The sequence below is a fragment of the Saccopteryx leptura genome, chromosome 8, assembly GCF_036850995.1.
Source record: "Saccopteryx leptura isolate mSacLep1 chromosome 8, mSacLep1_pri_phased_curated, whole genome shotgun sequence".
Taxonomy (NCBI): Eukaryota; Metazoa; Chordata; class Mammalia; order Chiroptera; family Emballonuridae; genus Saccopteryx; species Saccopteryx leptura.
In genome coordinates, this window is record NC_089510.1 from 43,474,604 (window position 1) to 43,497,810 (window position 23,207).

Below are 23,207 nucleotides of genomic sequence, written 5' to 3' on the forward strand. Positions count from 1 at the left end.
TACTGTAGCTACCAGGTAGGTATCATGCCATTTCTCCAGGATGCCATGCGGTGTGTCCCAGTCACCATGCCATTACTGCATTGTTTTATGGAAAATGCTTATCTCACCCTAACAAAAACTTTCCCTCTGCATTTTTGGGGAAAAGGAAGTGGAATTCCTTGTTCTCATCTCCAGTTCCGCTCATTCCCAGTAAGATGTTGTCACGTGAATTTAAGAAAAACACCTGTCCTCTCCTGAAATTTGCATTTACACAGAGCAAGTAGGAGAAGCATTTTCTTTTGCTTCCTTCCACCCCGGTGAATGAAGCAATTGCTAGCAATACATACATATTATCTTTTGTTTTTCTAAAAAAGGAAGCAAACAAACAAAAACAAAAAACCACCAAAAACAACACCCCCCCTCCGAAAAAACTCCAACAAAACAATGCGAGCCAACCCCATGCTCTTTACTTAATATTCACTTTAGTCTGGCACTTGCACCTACCCTTCCTTCCCTTTCAAATCTCAGTCACATTCGTTTTTCTCCCTAGGATTAGGGTGTAAATCATTCTTAACAAGCAAGCCCGAATTGTCTCACTCAGTAGAAACACATAACTGTAACTGAAACATGGAATGGAAGCCTAAAAGTTGTTCTATTTTGGGGGGGGGCACTCTTCAGTAGGGCATGTGGAGTTTCCCTCGCAGTGCTGTAACCCCGTGTCACACGGCTAGGATCACATCACAGACTAAGGCAAGAGGATAAAGAGAAGGCACTGGCAAAAGAAGAGGTGGGTGGTTCCTTTGTTCCCCCAGTTGGGCAGACAACCCTGTGAAGCAAGGACTGTAGTTACTACTTATTTATCTCAAGCTGATGGCTTGAAGCCTGACCTCACTAAGACCTCTAGATATGACATCTCCTCTGAGAGTTCCAGTTTAAAACGCAGCACAGATAAAAAGCTGTTTCCAGTTCTGCTTTTATTAGTCACCTCCCAATCTGATAGCTGCCCATTCAACTGTACACTTAACTCATCATGTTGGGGCAAAATCACCCCCAGATTTAGAAGGGCTGGGAAAATTGCTAACCCATCCTACAGCATTGTTCTTCAATCACACAGTTCCTCTAAATACAGTTGACAGCCTTTGAGATGCAAAATGCATCACTTTAATGTAGTAGAGGTCCCCTTCACTGCATTGCCAGATCTATTTAGCAGAATCTTCTTGGAATAATCTGTCCCTAGACCTGAGGATGCACAGTGATTTTAAGCATTTTAAGCTAACGATAATGGTTAGTGCTGAGAACAGATGTACCTGGCTGTGATGTGATCTATTCCAGTAGGCTTTTATGAGCTGTTCATTCCTATTGACTTAGCATTTTATGTCTGTGCTTTTGCCTGGTGTGATGGTTGCATAGGGGTGTCATGTGTGTATTTTCCTGATGTGTGATGGCTGCACAGGGGGCTCTGTGTATTTTCTCAGTGCAATGGCTACACAGGGTGTTTTGTGTGTGTTTGCCTGGAGTTATAGCTGCACGTGTTATTTTGTGACTCTTCCTCCATTTGATGCCTGCTTGCAGGGTCCTATGTGCATCTTTTTCTTAGTGCAATGGTTGCATTTGTGGCTCTACTAATGATGGACATTTCTAGCAATTATCTATCTACAGGGTCCTGGGGAAAGAAATGTAGTAAAATCAATAAACAGTGCTAGACAGGCCCTTATAAACATGAAATGACACCCCTGCATAAATGCCTTTTCCTACCATAGCATGTTAACACCCAAGTGCTGTTACCTTACTGGCATTTGGATAAAATTTCTATGGTCTCTCCATCTCTTGGAGTTGTTTGGGGGAGTCTGAGATGACTGTTGGATGAAGGGTTTTTACACATGAATCTATCTAATGACACCACATTGTCCTACACATCACCTCTTATACTCCATCCTGACTTGCTCTGATATAATACTCATATTCTGAAAGTGAATACGCCTCTCATTTATTCCCACAGTCTCACCAAGCCCTCCCCACATGCCCGTATGCATTTCTCTCTCTCTCACAAACACACACGTGCACGCGCGCGCGCGCACACACACACACACACACACACACACACACACTTCCTTGCCTCTCTCTAGTTGTGTATCCCTCCTGTGTGCACCAAATGGAAATGACTAAGGAAAGAACCAATGGAGTTAAAGTCTTTTGAAACCCCTGCAATACAGATGAGCTGGGAGGCATCTGGAAACAAAACCAGACACTTGAAATCACAGAGACAAGTAAATTACTATCCTAATCTAGGAAGAATAACTAAAGGTGTCAGTGGGGTTCCATTGATAGTACTTGGCCCTGGGCCAGAATGCCAAGGGTTCAAACTCCACACCAGTTTTGGGCTCAGGCCCAAGACTTGCCACTGCAGGGCGCAGCAGCATGTGCAGCACTGCTAAAGGTGTCAGCTTTCTGAAGAGAGGTTAAATCCAAGTCCTTCTGCCTGTCTGTCATTATACCCCAGAGGGATGCAGAGATCACCCTACCTTCCTCTCCAGTGCCTTTCTCAGCAGGACGGGCTAGGGAGGAGCTAGGGCTCAGTAAGTAGCAGGATTTACCAATGTTCCCTTTCTGATGAGGCTGCTTGAAGAATTAAACCATGAGTAAGAAAATTCACTCGCCCCTTCTTTCCTCCCCTCCCACAAAAAAACCCTGATGTCTGTCCTAAAGATTCTTCCGTCAATGCTGAGAGCTAAGTTTGGAATCCTAAAACTATGTGTCTAAATGAAAGGAAATGTTTTCATTGGAACAGCTTACATGTCTGGTACACTTGCATAAAAACTATTGCATAGCATTTTAGAGCTAAAATTGCTATAAAATGCTTAATACAGTAAGAATAATTATGAGATTTTGCACGCACAGCTGTTATACAACTAAAGTCTCAGCCACAGATTCAATGGAGCATGGGAAAACCATTTATAAAAATTCCTGGTATGCCAGTTTAACTCACCATCAACAGCCCATCAACACTTCCTCCACTCTTTAGGTGAATAGGGAAGATCTTTACCTACCAAATGCTTTATTTCTTGTTTCATGGATGTCATTTATAGTTGATGCAAGAAACTCTTGTCATAACTTTATAGTAGCAATATAAATTGTAACAGGATATGAGTGACCTGAACATAGGCTTCTTCATTGAATGCAAGAGTTACAAATACAGCTAGTGGTCGACTGACGACCACGATTGGGTCCGACAGACTGGTCATAACACGATTTGGTCATAAGTTTTTGGGCTATATGTACAGCACTGTGAAATGATGTTATAAAAATCTTTAAGTCATATTTTATCATAATTTTCTTTCATTATTGTTATATATCATCATTTTCTTTGTTCATTAAAACAGTGTATCATCTCTACACCATTTTGTTTCTTATTTTTACATTTGTCAGGTTTAAGTAAAACACTGCATTACCAGTAAAACTGGTTTAATATTTGCAAAGACAATTTCCTCTTGGTAGACATCTTAGGAGGGGTTTGATGAAAAATATCCAAGACACAAAACACAAATTGCTGTACCGAGTCTGGGATAACAGTTGAAATGGTGCACCCAGAGATGGTAGTGCTGCCAGAAGCTGGTCTGCACTGTCGTACGCCCAGCTGGGCAACGTTTGCACTGCCAGACACGGAGCAGTCATGGCTAGCGATTGTGGTCATAAAGTCGAATGGTCATAAGTTGCATAGGTCATAAATCGGTCAATATTTGTATAGTAAATAACAAACCAAAAGACTAAATTATAGTCTACCTGCAATACTCTCCCCCTCTTTTTCATTCCTTTTTTTTTTTATTTCTTCACCTCTTCTAATCTCCCCTCTCCTTCTCAAAGATTCAAATCCTTGAGTTATTTGCTGGGTACTCTGGACGCCCGCCCCCCAACCCCTGCCACAGCCAAACTGGCCTGGCCTTTCCCGGGGAACACCCCAAGGGCAGAACTCTTCCTCACTTTCTCCTCATCAAATTCTAACAGTTCTTTCTTCTCCACTCCTTTTAGCTCCAGCTCATAATCACTTGAAAAGGAGCAAAAAGTAATTCAGGTGAACTATGAATGGTTAGTAACAATTTAATATAGGTAATGTTTTGGTAAAAAAAGAATTTAAGAGTTGATGGAAGAATCTCTTTATTGTGGACTTTTAGGCTCTATGGAAAATGACATAATAGGTGAGATGATTCTAATTGGAGGCACTGCTGGGTCTTCCATTGCACTGTCTTGGTCAAAGGAAGAGAGGCCACCGTGGACTATGGGAACCCTCAAGGGGACAGTCTGAAGACATAAAGGCAATGTGGTAGAATATCGAATGAGTTGGACCAGAATCAGGGAACCAAAGACTGAGTATCAATAAACTTTGCCGCCAAATGTTTAAGCAAGTCATTCAGTTCCTTCAACTGAGAAATGAGGCCCTTGGATTAGAAAATCTTTCTGGTCCCTTCCAGCTCTGACATGAAGGTCATGTTGTGGTTCTCTGACTAAAGGCCAGTTGGCTCTTATGTTTGAGGTGCTTCCTCCAGTTAACAATTAGAGGCTCTGAATAAAAATGGCTGTTATTCCACATGGAACCATCCTAACTAAAGGGGTGTTGATACCCATAAGTAAGTTTTAAGCTCTCTGCCTACTATCTGCACATACTACTCTTGAGCTAGCTTCTTTATGCTAAATGTATATTTTCTCAGCATTTTGGTTCTGCTCATTTACTTAATTCAACAAACACTGAATGAGTACTTTCTATATAGAAAACAGGGCTAGTTATTAAAGATAAAGCTGAACAGGACACCATCTCAGCTTCCTAAGAAATACAAATGAATCTACTCTTTCTATCAATTCTATTTCCCCTTCATTTCTATGCACAAACACACAGGCTTCTAAAACCATAAAATCTGTATGGAAAAATAAGAGGAATTAGATTTAAATCATCTGTGTCCAGTCCAAAGTACTGTTTATCTTTGACAAAAAAATATATAATAATTTATATTAGAAAATTATACTCATTCAAATATGTACTTCAATTAGGACAACAAATAAGGACAATTTGGATGGCAAAAAAGATTATAAAGAAAAAACAATCACTTTTGTGAAATGCCATAAAATTCTATGATAAAAGCTAAGAGTCCTGTACATAGCCCATGGGAAAGTGAGAAGACAGAATATTTTTTTGTTTAGTCTTATTTTCTCTGAGGATTTTGGGTTCTTATTCATCCAAAGTTTCTTTCCTGTATTAATAATAACTTCCATTCATTGGGTCCATATTAAACTCCAGGTACCTCAACTACATGATTGCATGTTAGGAAAATGACTCTGCAATGTTGATATTAATACCTTCACTTTGCAGATATGAAAACTGAGGCTTAGAGAGGTGAAATCACTTGTCAATTATTACATATAAAACATAATGTGGAGAGCTGGGATATAAGCTCAGGTCTGTCTTCGTGCCACGCAACTTCAAAACATTTGTCAGTTCTGCCAAATATAACTATTTGAAAAAATAAGCAATCTTGCTTGAAAGCTTTGCTAGCAAACAAAGGAAATAAACACCCTTTATAATCTTTGTGTTACATATAGTACAATGAAAATAGGAGATGGTTAAGATTTTTCTCAGTGGATCTGACTGTCTTTTCATATTTATTTGAGCAGAGATGAATAATTACATTTGGGTCTCTCAAAGTAAAAGAATGTGCTATTTGCTATTTGAATAAGTATTTGCTATTAATTGATTGGACATGTATAACGTGTGTTATTGCAACTATATTTGTAAGGTATGATTTGCGTTGTTCTACTGCATATTACTCTGTGCTATTTTTCATTGTCTTGCACTATGGACTTTTTGTTTTGTTTTTATGAATTTAGTCACAGTTGGTTGTGTTTTGAACTTTGTAAAAATATAATACTAAGAAAATTAAAAAAAGAAAAAGAAAATATTTTTTAAATGATGTCAAAATCAAATCTAGCCCTCACTAATTTGATTTGTAGGAAATGGAGAACAAAGTATTGCAAGCAGAATGCTTTTAAATACATCCTAATTACTTCAATGTGCAAATGCATTGACTAAATTGAAGCGTGCATTTAGCACTTTGCACTTCAGTTGTGCGCATTCATCTATGTTCTACAGATAGCAATTCCACAGAAAAAGAGGAGTTAAACCTCACTGTATAGCCAGTCATTCTACAGGTACTGGGGGAAAACTACTGTTCTAAAGTTCAAGCTTACTTCTCAAGTCAGCCCACTTCTGGATGAATACAGAAGATCATTAGTAAAAATAATATAAAATAACAGATAATTTACAGTAGTTACTCAAGTTTTCCCAATTGACACTGTCTTCCCCATTCTTTTCTGCTTTCCGTAGGGTAGGGCAAGGGCTGGGGGCAGTCACACCAGCAATAGTGACAGGGCAAGTCCCGGGAATGATGCCATGGGGCTGAAGGTGATTTGCAATCAAGGCTGGGATGGAGTCATGATTCCAGGGTTACTAAGAGCTTGGTCTGGGAGAAGCTACAACCAGAACCAAATGAGAAGCATGTGAAAAGACATATTTCAGGGTCTCACTCCAGAGCAAATCAATGGAATGAGTATCTCTTGAGGTGAAACTTAACTACATTTTAAACAAGCTTCCCAAGCAATTCTTATTCCATGAAGCCTGAAAGGCACTTGTTTATGCACTTAAGCTGTCTAATTCTATATACACTGAGAGCCCCTGCTGGTATACCTGCACCCTCTGTCCTAGCTGTCAAGATGCATGTACAAATATAGCAGCTTTCATGGGAGGCACTGATCCTAGTAATACTAGCCCAAGGGCTTAGACATGATGCTATTTAATATGTAAGAGCTCATCTAATCCCCACAGCAAGGACGACGAGGTAAATTTATTACTATTCCCATATTTCAGATGAGGAAATTGAGATTCAAAGAGATTTAGTAACTTATGGGTGTCACACTAATCATTGCAAGAGCAAGAGCTCTTAACAACTACATAGCTTTACTCATAGCCTTGCAGGAAAATATGTTATTAAAAGATGTTTACTCCCAAAGCTGTTCATGACCTGTTAATAGAATCATGTAAAAGAACTTGCCTAAATGCTAGTAAAATTGGTTATATAATAATACATAGGGTGTGAACATTTGTATCCAAGTAACTTTTTCCTTAGATTATTTTTATAGTTACTAAAATCATCTAAATTAAACTGCTTCTCTTTCATTAGGTCATCTGACAATCATGCACTTTGCCAGACTTGAGGTAACAAAGACAAGTAGGACACAGCCTCTGCCTTCACTGAACTTCCAGTTCTGAGAAAGAGATGAGCTTGTGTACAAGTGGTTCTGGGTTGATTTTTAGTCAGGGGAGACCTGAGCTGGAGAGAGCCTGGTTCATTCTCCTGGCAGAAGAAGAAACAGAGGGTGTGATCTGCACATTTTTAGTTACTCTAGCATTTAGCCATTGGCTAGTATAAGGAATTTAGACTTTTAAAAAAACATAACATTTTTACTTATACAATTTTATTAAAAAATGGCAGAATAACTTAATTGTATATTTTGAGCTGATAAAACTTTATCTGGTTCATTCTTTCTGGCATCCAAGTGCACTTCATTTTGGCTAAATTTTGGGTACAGAGCCAAGTAAGTTGTTAAGTTTATTCGTTCTTGCACAGAGCAGCTGAGATCCTATTCTCAAGATGGACAGCTGATAAATTTTATAAGTAGTTCATTCCACCCAATAAAAGTGATTCAATAATGACACTGGCTGTATCCTTTACTTTGTTTCCATGTTTCCATGACTCTAAATTCTATTATTAGATTATGAATTTTTTACACAATGAGAAATTTAGAAGTAAAAAAACAATTGAAAACAAAGTGTGATCTAGATGTCTTCGCTTGTGATAATCTGTACATGTAAATGAGGCTTGAGTCTGTTAATGTCAGAACTGAGTGATGGACTAAGGAAAATGAGTTTCTGGAACGTCAAGGGCTGATAACCTAAAGCAAATGTACAGGAATCCAAAAAATAAAAATAAAAATAAAAATAAAAGACTCTGGAAAATAGTGGGCAATAGAAACAATATGATATGATTCAGAAAATATACATATTCAATACAATATGATTCCTAAACTATCTATATTAGATATTTGAGGAGCTTAATAAATAGAAAAAGCAAAACATTTGAATCCCTTTAAGAGGTGACAAATAGTAGACATGCATTCTTAAGATAAATTATTATCTAACTTGGAATTAATTAGATTATTTGCCGTTTGTTCAAATTTTTATTTATTTTTTTATTCAGAGTATGTTTTACAAAACATTTAGAAAGTTTAGAAAAAACAGAAATAAATGATCACTTAATTCTATCATATAGAATGTAACTATTGTTCACATTTTATTGTGTTTCCTGTGATTATAATAAAATACTTCATTTTTCTAATTTGGGATCATGTTAGGCATATAAGATTCTTTTGGGTCAGATATTTTTAATTACTTGTATCATGAGCATTTCCTAGTTAAAATTATTTAAAATATTGTATCTTTAATGCCCTGGCCAGTTGGCTCAGCGGTAGAGTGTTAGCCCAGAGTATGGAAGTCCCGGGTTTGATTCCCTGTCAGGCCACACAGGAGAAGTGACGATCTGCTTCTGCACCCCTCCCCTGTCCACCCCCCCTTCCTCTTCTGCAGCCATGGCTCCAATGGTTTGGGCAAGTTGGCCCCAAGCACTGAGGATAGCTCCATGGCCTGCCTCAGGTGCTGAAATAGCTTGGCTGCTGAGCAACAGAGCAGCAGACCCAGATGGGCAGATCATCGCCCCCTAGTGGGCTTGCCAGGTGGATCCCAGTCAGGGCACATGTGGGTGTCTGCCTCTCAATAAAAAATAATAAAAATAAAATATCTTTAATAATTATATAAATAATAGTTATTATATTTAATATATATGAATGTTCCATAATTTTTAAAATAATTTTTCTGGCCCTGGCCAGTTGGCTCAGCAGTAGAACACTGGCCTGGCATGTGGAAATCCCAGGTTCTCTGTCAAGCCACAAAGGAGAAGTGACGATCTGCATCTCCATACCTCCCCTGCGCCCTGCCTCCCTCCCCCCTTACCCTTCAGTAGCCATGACTCAAGTGGTTTGAGCAATGATGGCCCCAGGCACCAAGATTGGCTGATGGCCTTGGCCTCAGGCACTAAAATAGCTTGGTTATTGAACAACAGAGCTGCAGCCTAGCTGGGCAGAGTATCACCTGGGAGGGGCTTGCTGGGTGGATCCCGGTTTGGACACAAGTGGTATCTGTCTCTGCCTCCCTGCCTCGCAATAATAATAATAACAATAATTTTTTCAGATGAAATATTTGAGATTGTTTTCTCTTCTTTCACTTTTATAAATAACATTGTGATTAATATCTTAGTATAAAAATCTTTGTGTCTGAGTTTTATAGACATAGATTCCTAAAAGTAAAATTACTGGGCCAAATGATATATATTTTAAAAAGGTTCTTGATAGTATAATGCCATATTACTTTACAGAATTTTATGTCAACATATATCCCCATTATCTCTATCATATGAATACCAGTTTTACTGCACACTCACCAGCATTGAGAATTATTAGTTTTATAAATCATGTCTTTGTGTGCTAGTAAGTTGAAACACTTTTTCACATGTTTACTAGACATATATTTTTCCTCTTTTATGATTTTTATTAATCTTTTAAAATGTTTTATTTGAATAAATTTTTTTTTAAATTTTTATTTATTCATTTTCGAGAAGAGAGAGAGAAAGAAAGGGGGGGAGGAGCAGGAAGCCTCAACTCCCATATATGCCTTGACCGGGCAGGCCCAGGGTTTTGAACTGGCAACCTCAGCATTCCAGGTTGATGCTTTATCCACTGTGCCACCACAGGTCAGGCTGAATAAATTTATATATCAATATATTCATACCATTTGCTTCTACTTTATCTCTGATACTGTCACTATACTTTGTATTCTTCTTATCCTATTCTCAACCATGGCATTATGCATACCTGGTCTGTATTGCAGATTTCATACATTCTGATCCATTCTGTATTGTATATTATATAATATGTATTTTCCGATGGCTTTAGGCGACCCCTGTGTTTTGGTTGTTCGACCCCTGCCTGGGTCATGACCCACAGGTTGAGAACTGCTGCTGTAGACTGATATCTAACAGCACTTTTGAAAATACTGCTTTTATCATGTCAGTCCTGATCAAGAACCTATAGTAGCTCCAATTATTTATCTATTGGCTAAATTAAACTGCCTTATATGAGAGAGAGAGAAAGAGAGAGAGAATGCTGAATACCAGACATACACACCGGAAGGGGCTTTATAGAGCATCAAGCCCAACTCTTAACCTTTATAATAAAGAAACTGACTCAGAGGTCAATAAATTACCCAAGGTCATAGAGCTAGCTAACTGACAGAACTTGGACTAGAAACTAAGTCTCTTAATTCCAAGTTCAGTGTCTTTTAAATGAAGAAAAATAGGCCCTGGCCGGTTGGCTCAGTGGTAGAGCGTCGGCCTGGCGTGCAGGAGTCCCGGGTTCGATTCCCAGCCAGGGCACACAGGAGAAGCGCCCATCTGCTTCTCCACCCCTTCCCCTCTCCATCCTCTCTGTTTCTCTCTTCCCCTCCTGCAGCCAAGGCTCCATTGGAGCAAAGTTGGCCCAGGCGCTGAGGATGGCTCTGTGGCCTCTGCCTCAGGCGCTGGAAAGGCTCTGATTGCAACAGAGCGAAGCCCCAGATGGGCAGAGCATTGCCCCCAGGTGGGCATGCTGGGTGGATCCTGGTCGGGCGCATGCGGGGAGTCTGTCTGACTGCCTCCCCATTTCCAACTTCAGAAAAAAAAATACAAAAATAAAATGAAGAAAAATAAAAATCATTTTTACAATTTAAAGAATAGAAAGAGCTAGAAAGACAGTTTAATCTGTTGTTGCATATAAAATATACTGTTAAAATCATGTCACATAGAAGTTCTGAGTGTTCTTATGAACAGAAATAATTTGCACTTCTTATAAATTGATCAAATATCATTCAAGTGTTCATAAAATATGCACATCAGCAAATGATCTAAACTTATACTACTTTGCTATTTACTTGTTACTCTACATTGTTTTATTAGCCTGATTTACTATAATAAAAGCATCAAAATTTTTATTCTAGAATGATTCAGATCATCACTAAGTTTCTTGGTAATATCTTATAATAGTTAATGAAAAATCAAAATTTCCTAGCAACTTCTATAAAGAAATTCCTTTGACTATAATTGGGAATTTTGAGAACTATCTTTAAAAAATAAAACATTAAGAACTACTTCATAATACCTCTATTTAAATAGTTATAACAACACGAACTATTCTGGAAGAATGTGGGCTATTAGCAATTGAATATGATACAACTATTGCTATTTAATCACTATTTCATATTCAACAATCACATGGTATTTGTCAAATGAAAACTTAACAATAGTCACTGATGTGAGAATGGCAGTTGCCAAATATATTTATTATTTGTAGGGGTAGGGAAAGGCAGAAGGGGCAAATCTGGAAATAGCCATGAATGGGACTAACTTGAATAGGGGCTATTGATTATAAAGGGTTGGTTCACAAAGCATGTATTTGCCTAACAAAAGTATTGACAGCAAGAGTATTTATTAAATCACATGGCTATTCAACCATTTACAAAATCTAAGGTTTGAATGAATAGGTGGGTCATCCAGCAGCAGAGAGAGAGTCTAAAGAGATCTTATCTATGTTTCCTTTCTTTGTTTACATGTAAGTGTGCGCAAAACAGATCTATTGATTTCATACAGAACAAATATTTACTGAGCACCTACTCTGTGCTAGAAACTCTCTACTACCCAAATAAATGACCCAGCACTTTGTGATTATCCTCTCCACAGCTGTATCATAAAAATGAATAATAACCTATAGATGAGATAATATAACACAATGTGAGAAATTGGGTAGAAAGAGAAGACTGAAGAAGTAGCACCATAAATTTCTCATTTCATATAGCATATATTGTAGTTTCATTAATGATGACAACCAAAGGAGATAGGCCTAAGTGATCCTTTAAAAATATAACAGCAATCATTACTAGAAGAAAAACTATGCTTTGAAACTTCCAAATTACTGTATTGATAACAAACAAAACAGTCACAATTGAGAGAGAAAACCAATGATGCATAAATACACAGAAGATATTAAATAAAATTTCTGAGATAGATTTTTACAATAATATTAGTTAAGTTAGTTAATGTATTAAAAATAAACACCATAATGTAGTTTTAAAAAACCTCCACAAAATCTAAATGTAGGATAATATTTCAAGGACTCTGATTTTAATAGTGGGGAAAACTGACTTCAAATCTTACTTCTGTCACTTACTAGTTTTATAATCTGTTTCTTAAGGGGAGATTTATTTAACTTATTTGACTCAATTTCCCAGTTTATAAAATGGGGATATAAACTACTGATTATAGACAGGAGTTAATAAAACTATCTCTATAAAGTTCTGTGCCTAGCCCAACTAAACATTAAATAATAACTATTATTCTCATGCGTGCCCTAACTAGGCATCAAACCTGGGATCTCTGCACACGGGCTGATGCTCTATTCACTGAGCAAACTGGCCAGGGCCAATTTTGCCAAACCTTTGTAATATTATAGATAATCCTAATAATATAAAAATGGTTTCAGAAATTAAAAAAATAAGAAAACTGCTGCTCAACTTATTTTATGAGGCTGATATTACCAGGATACCAAAACTCTATAAAGATACTTTAAAAAGGAAAATTAAAATCCAATGTCTCATGTCAACATACTACGTACAATATCAGCTAGTTAAATTCAACAGTGGATTAAAAATCACACCAGGACCCAGTAAATTTTTCTCCAGGAATGTAAAAAATGTTTTAACAGCAGGAAATGTATTTGTAACATATAAAATATTAACATATTAGTGGGAAATTTTTATTAATGCAGAAAATGCATTAGATATTTTTATGATTAAAAATGCTTGCAAATTCTAAATAGATGATGAAAACTTCCTTAACAAAATAATTTTGAATATCAAAATCCTTAAGCAAATATCACATTTCCAAAACATTTTTATTAAAGTAAGAAAATAAATAGATATTCCTAATATCAGTTTCTATTCAACACTGTACAGGAGGTCTTCATAATACACAATGACAGAAAGAAGAAATTGAGCATTTAAAAATTAAAATTTAAGAGAAAAAGCCGCCATTTACTGATGGTACATGTGTCTATGTAAAAAACCAAGGAGAATTTCCAGTTTAGCCTTTATAGAATTAATAAGAGAGTTCAGCAAAGTTGCTGAATATTAACCAATAAAAACCAATAACAATGAAATAAAAAAAAATATTCTATACAAAATAGAACCAAAATCTAAGTTATATGAGAAGATATCAAATAAAATAGGCTCAAGCAAAACCTGTATGGTGAGAACTATAAAACATTAAGGAACATGAAGGAAGACCTAATTAAATAGAGGAATACAGTTGTTAAGGTGCAGCAAAACCTGTTAATTCTCCCCCAATTAGTCTCTCAAGTTAAGGTAATCACAAATAAAATTCAGAAGGACTTTTGTCAAACTTTGCTAACTAAGCCTAAAATTCATCTTGAATAGAAAAAGGCCAAGCGGAGCCAAGAGAACTTGAAAGAGTACAATGTAGAGAGATTTACGTTACCAATAACAAGAATGTTATAAAGCTATGGTAATTAATGCACTATGGTGTTATTAGAAGAATAAAGAAACAGTCCAATGGATAAAATAACTATCCTCAAAACAGATCTGATGTAGGGGAAAGATGGCATTGCAAATTAGTGGTAAAAGATGACTAATTTGTTAAATGGTGCTAGACTAATAAGGTTATCCACATGCAAAATAATTAAAATAGGATGCATGTAAGATATCATATACAAAACAAATACCAAGAAGATTAGAGCTCTAGAAAAGCAAAACATTAAAACTGTTAGAACAAAATATAGAAAGATTTCATAATGACCTTGTCATATGGATTTTTTAAATGACATAAAAGCACACATCATATAGAAAAATACCAATAAACTTAACTGCATTAAAATTAGATACTCTTAAAAAGAAATGCTAGCCTGACCAGGCGGTGGCGCAGTGGATAGAGCGTCAAACTGGGATGCAGAAAGACCCAGGTTTGAGACCCCGAGGTCTTCAGCTTGAGTGCGGGCTCATCTGGTTTGAGCAAGGCTCACCAGCTTGAGCCCAAGGTCGCTGGCTCTAAGCAAGGGGTTACTCGGTCTGCTCAAGGCCCGTGGTCAAGGCACGTATGAGAAAGCAATCAATGAACAACTAAGGAATCGCAACGAAGAATTGATGTTTCTCATCTCTCTCCCTTCCTGTCTGTCTGTCCCTATCTGTCCCTCTCTCTGTCTCTGCCAAAAAAAAAAAAAGTAAAAAGAAAAAAAAAAAAGAAATGCTAGAATAGACACAGTTTAAAGAGAAACTGCAAATTGAGAAAAGACATTTGTATTCTATATTGCCCGAAGGGTAGAAATCTAGAATATTACAACAACAAAAACCCAAACCAAAAGCCATCCAAAGAAACAATAGCAAAACAAACCCATAGAAAAATGGGCAAAGATACAAATAGGCAACACACATGAGCAAATCCCAATGGGATTGTAAATTTAAAAACTTTTAAATGAGATGTTATTTAATACCCATCTGACCAACAAAAAATTTTAAAGTCTGCTGATTCCAAATGTTATGAACTATATAGAGATGCTCTCATAGATTGCTCATGAGAATATAAATTGGTACTACCATTTTGGAGAGAAATTTTACAACTCTTCATAAAGTTGTAAAAGGATTATTTCTTACAGTTCAGAAATTCCTCTCTGTGTTTAAACATGTTTTAAAATGTTAACTGCAGTATTGGTTGTGATTGGGAAACACTGGTAATAATGTCCAACAATGAGAGACTCAAGAAATAAACTTTAGTTTTGCATATAGTAGGATGTATTTCATATAAGCAATAATATATGGAATGCATTTCATATAAGCCATAATATGGCTTATGTAAAATTATTCTTGATGATAGAGGCCAGAATAGTTTTGCTTGTTTTCGACCTTTGGTTAAAATTTTGGAAGATTTCACCTGCAAAGGGACATGAGGAATACTTCCTCGCTATGATGAATTTTTTGTATCTTGGATTAAGGTGTCACATGGATGTATACTTACATAAAAGCTCTTCAAGTTATACACTTAATTTGTGCACTCACTGCATGTGATTTATAACGAAAAAATAAAAGATAAAATAGGTCCAGAAATAAGTGTTTCAAATTAACTAAGATTTGTTTAGTTAAAGTGCTAAATTCTTGCATGTTCACATTATTCTTTATACTTTTATGTGTTTGAAATAGTTTACATTAAAAGAACTGAGAAGATAAAGACTACTGCTTTTCCTAACTAGAATTAATCAAGGTAAAAGAAAGAACTAGTCATCTTTTCTTCACTGTCCCTGATAACATCCCAGTATTCCAGGGATCAATAAGCACTTCATAGTCAAATATACAAAGTGCTCATTTTATTGCATCAAAGGCAAAACTCAATTAATTTCTTGACTACCTATAAAATCTAGGTTTTCTTAAGCGAGTGACCAGCAGCATATATTGTTGATATGGTGCTACACAAAGATCATCTATCCATTTAGATTTCTCAGCTGATGAAGTGAGGAACACACTTCCAAGGACTTTTCTGATGTGAATCAACAGGTGGTTTGGCATCAATAAGGCTATCTGTTCATGGGTTTCACCTCTGGTTTCAGAAAAGAAAAAGAGACAATACCTTTTCAATGCAGTATTTCAGGTTGACCATATGGAAAGCAAGGTTTTATTCCATCCAGTTCTCTTTCTCTCAAAACGTGGAGGAAAAGTGCCAGTCACTGCTACTCTCACCACCAGCCACCGTACAGATGTTTGGAAAATGCAAAAATGGAGAAATGAAACAAAGAGGAAACTCTCAAAAATAAGTTTTGCATAAGTGAAAAATATAGTATATAATTATCATAGCTACAAAAAGATAAATGCATTTTTTATTTATCCCATGTTAAACTAAGAGAACCAAAACAAATGAAACCATTGATGTTTTGACTTAATCAGTGTTTTGTTGAAACTGACAATTACAAGAACCATCCAAAACATGGCTGAAAGTGGGAATAAAGAACAGATTTCTTTTAATCTAACAAAAGGTCTTTTATCTCTATGAGTATTAGAATATGACCTATTTAAATGAGTACTTACTAAAGGAAGAGACCCACTTAAAAATACATGTTTTCAGGTGCCTAAATGGGAATGGAGTGTTTCTTTGAAATTTTATAAAAGAATGAAATTATTATAGTTCCTTACACTCAGATAAAATACAGCTTAGTAAGAAATCTCTCTAAACTGTCTAAGTATACATCCCCAAATTGGCTTAGCCAGTAAACAACCTCAGTTATTCCGAAGTAAATATCCTATTAGATTTAAGCACATCTCCATGTAAAGTATACAAATAAGGCTGTCCTTGTTTAAAAGAAAAATTTCAATATTTAATGTAACTTTAGAGACAGTATTGTCTGAATGGAAAGTCAGGCCTTGGTTTAGGTCAGCACTGTCACAATCCTGTGTGGATCGTTGCTTATGTTATTAAATGTCTTTGGTTCTCAGTATCTACATCACTAAAGTGGGAGTGTGATACAAAGTTACAGTCCCCACATCAAGCTTCTTTCTTGCCCTAAAATTCTCTAAATCTAATAAAATTATTCCAGCATAAGAATTTTTCTTTTCTCCCTTCCTTTCTTAAAAAAAAAAAGAAACACATAAACAACTCAGGTAAGTAAATATATACTGAAAAACTCACACACATACACTAATTGGCTACCCCTCTAAGTAGAGAGAACATTTTATTTTGCATTATCTATTCCCTATGTGTACTTAAAAAGAGAGTTCCCATAAAAAAAAGGATTTTTACTTTTTTTCCTAAATCAAAAATAGCACATCATTTCTTTGCCATTTAAGTTCTACTAAAAAAGAAAACACAAAATCATTACAGAAATCCTATTAGGAACTTCCAAAAGAAAAAAAGTCACTAAAACTCCGTTTAAAATTCAAATCATTTGTTTCTATGTTTCTTTTACAGAAATGTAAGTGCTGCATCAAACTACTTTTACTTCCTTTTTTCAGGGACAATATACTTAACTATGTAAAATGTAGGACCTTCTCACACCCTTCCCACCTGTCTTCTGAGGTAACAAAGCTGGGGTATAGATTACAGCATGAGATATTTGGGACTGGAGCAAACATTTTATCTCGGAGACAGTTCCATAGTCAATTTGCCAAATACAAAAGAAAGTTAAGCCCTAACATTACTTTGGCAAAAAGTTTGGGTTCTCATGTCTACACAATGATAATCATTTTTACATTAAGACTTTAAAAAAAATGAAGGCACCTCGGGCACCAGCCAGAAAATGTCTGAGAATGCAAGTGTTTCCCTTCAATATTCAAACCGGATGAGACAGTATCAACGCACCCTTAACGAAGAGTCTAAAACAGAATACAGGGCACCTGACACCTTGGTGAATAAGAGAAGCTCAGCTTTATGAAAAGGCCAAAGTCTCAGGGCGAATGCCCCATTGTTCCAAGGTCTGATATGCCTATGGCAGCAGCAGAGGCAGAATACTCAAGCAACAGGCAAGGCTCCTGTTACCGGCTCCAGATTGCTCTGTGTGCTGATAAACCTAAGACCCACCAGTCTGCACACTCTGGAGACACCAGGCGTGAGGCCCTCAGGGGAGGACAGCTCCTTCAACAGAAACACAGGGGACAGAAGGTGCAGTGTATGAGCACTCCCTGCTGGCAGCCCAGCCTGGAGCTGACCTGGTGGCATCTTAGGGCTCTCGGAGGCTTCTGTGAGGAGACTAATCGGCATACCTAACTTTTCAGGGATAAGAGCATGGTTCTGATTAAGGTTAGATAGTTCCAGATGTTATGCTGAATGTGGAGGAGGTGAGGAGAGGCTACTGATAGGAGGAACTCCAAGAACTGGCAAAACTGTGGAAAGCTGGTATATGATTTTCATTAATGTTTCCAGTTTTTAACATTTTATAAAGTACACACAGACCTATGTGTGGACACATGAATGTGGGGAGGAGGGGGTGCGGGAAGAAGTGAATTTCTGTTAAGCTCCCTTTATCTCAGGAATCATTGAGATAGTCCAATGCGTTTGTGACATTTACGTTTTACTAGGAAACCCCATCCGTAACCCTGTTGCAGCCGCCTGGTGTGCCCATTGCACCTAAGCCTTAGACAGGTGGTTCTTGTTTATCTGACAGGCCTGGGGCAACAATAGTCATATCTCCCTTGTGCTCTGCTCTGCTAGGGTTCTTCTGTTTAATAAGATAAAGGTCAAGATGGCAGACTGCTAAAAGCAGCAGTATTTCAGTTGCAAGAACAACTTGCTTGTCATCAACTTGTTAATGCAATAGTCAAACATTTCTTTGACATGTACAGTATCAGCTAACTTCAGCAGATAAACGGTCTAGAACAGGAAGATGCTGCAGATGCTTTAGCTCAGAGGAAGGCTTAGCAGAGCCAAAACGTCAGCAGGGTCTGTTTGTTCCATACTTTCTGTCGGGCTCTGTGAAAGAAATGTTAGATTACTGCAATGACAAGTTTGTGACAAGCAAGTCATTTGTGCAACTGGTGCGCTCCTGTTTTTATCTGTTTACCATTCAGACTTGTGAATACCATTTCAAGTACTTACAGGATTTCTGGCTCCCATTAGGAGGAAATGGTTCCTCCATGTTTAGAATTTTCTGCCTCCAAGAGAATTACTAAGCAATTATTTATCCCTGTGGTCACGGTGTCACACAAAAGCACACTTTTGAGTTGTTTTGTTGGATTCTGAATCATGAAATGGAGTCCTGGGGACTGGGGAGTTTAGAGCATCGAAATTTCTCATCTAGTTTATTGGAATGATTACAAAGCACGCTTGTGAGAGTCAATAAAATTGTGGCCAGCTTAAAATACCTTGCTCTTTTGCTCTGAGATCATATATCAAGGCCATAGGCTTCAAGGCATTTAAACTCACTTATAATGAGTAGATCCTGAGAAGCAAACGTCACCGACACTGACACTGACACGTGATCTCATATATGAGAGTTTTAGTGACAGGATTGCTCTAACTATTGAGAAGGGAGTTTACATGGCCTTCTCCCTGCAATCTGTGGGTAACCAGCAGGCCAACACAAATCCAGAAAACACTGTGAGTGTAAAAAGTAATATAATATAGCCTGACCAGGCATGGCTCAGTGGATAGAGTGTCAGACTGAGATGCAGAAGACCCAGGTTTGAAACCCCGGGGTCGCCATCTTGAGCGCAGGCTCATCTGGTTTGAGTACAGCTCACCAGCTTGGACCCAAGGTCACTGGCTTGAGCAAGGGGTCACTCAGTCTGCAGTACCCTCCTGGTCAAGGCACATATGAGAAAGCAGTCAATGAACAACTAACGTGCTTCAATGAAGAATTGATGCTTCTCATCTCTCTCCCTTCCTGTCTGTCTGTCCCTATCTGTTCCTCTCTCTGTCTGTCTCTGTCTCTGTCTCTGTCTCTCTCTCTCTCTCTCTCACACACACACACCAGTAATACAGCATATTTTTCACTCCATAAAAGGCATCTTTTTCCTCCAAAAGTGGAGGGGGAAATGCCCATGCGTCTTATGGAGTGAAAAATACAGTATTTTATTAAATATTTTAACACACCATTTGGTTCAGCATATTTTTTTTTCTTATTTTCCTCCTTAAAACCTTAGGTGTGTCTTATGGTCAGGTGCATCTTATGGAGCAAAAAATATGGTAATATAAAATTAACACTTGGGACTAACATCTTTAGGTGACTTTTTCATAGTAAATGGAGACTCTGGCAGGTTTTGAATCAAGAATTTAAGATTGTCACGTTGCATTCTTCAGCCGAGATTACTTGAGTGATTTATGGTGAGTCATTTTCACCCCATGGGAGGAAAGGTACAAAATAATGCTACCTATTCTATGTTCACCTGACATGAATGGTCTCAGGGTCAATGTTATAAGAGTGCATTCAGAACTTAAGAACAAGAATAGTATTTCCTAAAAGTCATATATGTGTCCTATTACTGATGTTAAATTTTTGTATATTGTTGATATTGACTTTATGAAAGAATTCTGTCCATACCTCATAAAGAATGAGAAAACATGAGGTTTGGAAGCAGGGAGGTAGTTGCTCAGTGTTTGGAGAAGCAGGGCAAAGCTGGACCAGAGGCTGAAATGTCAAGGACCAGCGAGAAAGACATGATGTGAAGTGAAACAGAGCTTGGTATGGGTGACACAGAATGTTATAGAAATGGATAATCCTTGCCGAATCAAAATTTTATTGTTAATAACTATTTGCCAGACACTAGCATGTGTTACACAATTTACATGTATAATGTAATCTTTACCTAAATCTATGGTGTACGTATTAGCATTCTTTTCACATGTTGAAACCTAAAGTCAGAGAAGTTTAAATACATCACTATAAATCTGCAAGTAGCAGAGATCTGAAACTAGTTTTCCCTTACTTCAAAGCTCTTAATACTCTTAAGCCACAGAAGAACTAAAGTCATCTCCACTGCCTTCGGAAGACTATCCTCTTGAGTTTATTTGAAAATATTTTAATCTGTAAATGTAGATATTCAAGAGTTTGATATAAAAGGCCAGTGTGAATATTTTGGCTCTAGCTGGGTTGCCAACCTTCTGAAGGCTCTGGGAAAGCAGAGCACCATCATGATGGTGTCATTTCTTTAGCCCTGGCCTGACCTACTCCTACTTCTGTGCACTGGGGAAGAGGTGAAACTGATTCTAACCTAATCACGTATCTCTGGGCTGTGAATGCAGGGTGTTTGGCCGCCTCTCCTTGTGTCCATGCCAACTCCTTTCTCTCTCTCCATGTGTACAGCCTTTAGTTCACCCAACTCTCTGCTTCCATGTTACCTCCAGGGAGCCTTCTTTTGTCACTTGTCTGCTATTCTTTTCAAGTGGGGGAAGGGGCAGACATCTCTCTTACCATGACAAAGATTACTGAAACAGTCTAAACATCCAACTTTGCACAGAATGCATCCTTTGTTCAGTCTTCTGCTTTGTTTCTCTTTAATGATAGCTTTGCCACAGGTCCCATTCCTGTGTAACTCAGAGCTATGCAAATCAAACTAGTCAGCAGGAACTTACAGCTACTCTATCTTAAAGTGATGTGTCCAAGAGATGGAAAGCTCTGAGTGAGGCGTATCTTCTAAATATTACCTGTCTAATGGTGGCTTTTTAAAAATTTATTCATTTTAGAGAGGAGAGAGAGTGAGAGAGGAGAGAGAGAGAGAGAGAACTGGGGTGGGGGGGAGCAGGAAGCATCAACTCCCATATGTACCTTGACCAGACAAGTGCAGGGTTTCGAACCGGCGACCTCAGCGTTGCAGGTCGACGCTTTATCCATTGCGCCACCACAGGTCAGGCCTAATGGTGGCTTTTCTTGTTTGAGTGGCAGAGAATAAGCTCAGAGAGATCTGCACAGACATTCCTTCATCTCTTTTCAGTGTGTTCAGAGTATATCACAAGAATTTTTAGCTCATGCAAGCTGAATGATATTTTAATGGTATTTCTACTTTTTGTTTGTCTTTTACTGGTAGAGGTTTCCCCAAGAACAGAATTATTGCTTAAACACTACTCAGAAAGCTACCACCAATAATGCAGAACCATTCCATGACAGATGTGTAGAGGAACCAAACAGCCTGTGGGCTCAGCCTGGATCTGATGCCTGAGTCGCTGGTGGGGACTGCCAGGGACAGGTGCTCTCAGCCTCACAGGCAACCAAACCCCTGCTTTAGGGCTCTTCTATTTGCACAAAATGCTCTTTCTTATATTGAGCCTTACCCTGTTTCTCCAAAATTCCCCCATGTCTTATAGTTTTTTCTCACCCAGTCTTTCAATCCTGAGAGGTTGAGGAAATTCATAGTTTAACAGCTTATTTAATGACAACCTTTGTGAATATTATATACCAGCAAGTGGATTTAGATTGTCCTGCCTCATCCCTCTATCCTCACTCCATACGAGTTAAATTCCCACTGTACACCTTTTATAACCCTGAGAGAAATGAAAGTCAGTCTACCTAGTTTGCCATTACCATTGTATATAGATATATAGATAATATGTGTGGCAGTGCATTCTTAGTCTCTTTGATTTTCTGTTCTGTTCTGTGAAAAAATCATGCTAGGTAACCCCAGGAAGACTTGACTGCTCTAGTTATTTCAAGGACCCCATGACTACAGACAGAAACCAGCAATGTCCTAGGCAGATCTATACAGTACCTTGCACATACTTTATTGCAATACGGATCTCACTGTGCTGCAGTGACCTACTTCCATGTCTGGTTTTCCTACCAGTCTGCGAGCAGTCACTGGTGATGAGTACTCATTTACCTGCCTACCTCTAGTTCTCAGAAGAGTACTTGGTAAGTAAAAGCGATTTTGGTACACATGTGTATTTTTTTGAGTGAGTCTTTTCCCCTAATTCTAATCTGCAGAGGTCTCCCTTCATTTTATAACAAATACCATCAATACATACTGGCTTCTTATTTTTAGAGATGAATCAAATATATTGCATTTAGTGCCATAGGAAGGGCATGGTTTAAGTTTAATGGTAATGGATTTGACTTTGAATACTGACAGCAACAGCAGAGAGTGGAATGTGATCATTTTTCCACTAAATCACTGCGCCTTATCACAGAACACTGAGCAATATGTTCTAATTTCTTTGTTCACAAATAAATTGTTTTAGCTCTTGTACTTACAATTCCAAATTTTCAGTAAATCAATTATTATTGGAAATGATGGTAATATAACATGATGATAAAAATGCAGTCGTATGTAACAAAGGGCAATATAGTATGGTTCCAGAGAACACTCCACTGAACTGTGGGTGGCGCTTCTATTACTTAACCCAGCCAAGCACATTTAGAAGTCCTGGTGGCTTCCAAACGTTTTTGCTTCTGAATAGCAATGGCCTAAAAAGAGAGAAGAAGAAACCCCTGGAAAATGTGAAACACCTAGAGAAGACATTCCTTCCCTTCTCCTGGATGCATTCCGACCATTCCAGAAGATGTGA

At 37.7% G+C, this 23,207-nt stretch overlaps 1 protein-coding gene across 14 annotated transcripts in view; it reads right to left on the minus strand.

Moving 5' to 3' along the window:
* ZBTB20 (zinc finger and BTB domain containing 20) overlaps positions 1–23,207 on the minus strand; it is an 895,053-nt gene that overhangs the window by 260,573 nt on the left and 611,273 nt on the right. For 9 of the 14 annotated variants that reach the window (XM_066347052.1, XM_066347049.1, XM_066347062.1 and 6 more), the window contains one exon: positions 15,852–15,951. The exons of the other annotated variants lie outside the window; for them this stretch is intronic. The gene's annotated coding sequence lies outside the window, so the exon portion shown is untranslated. The remainder of the gene's footprint in view (positions 1–15,851; positions 15,952–23,207) is intronic. 14 annotated transcript variants of the gene reach the window in all.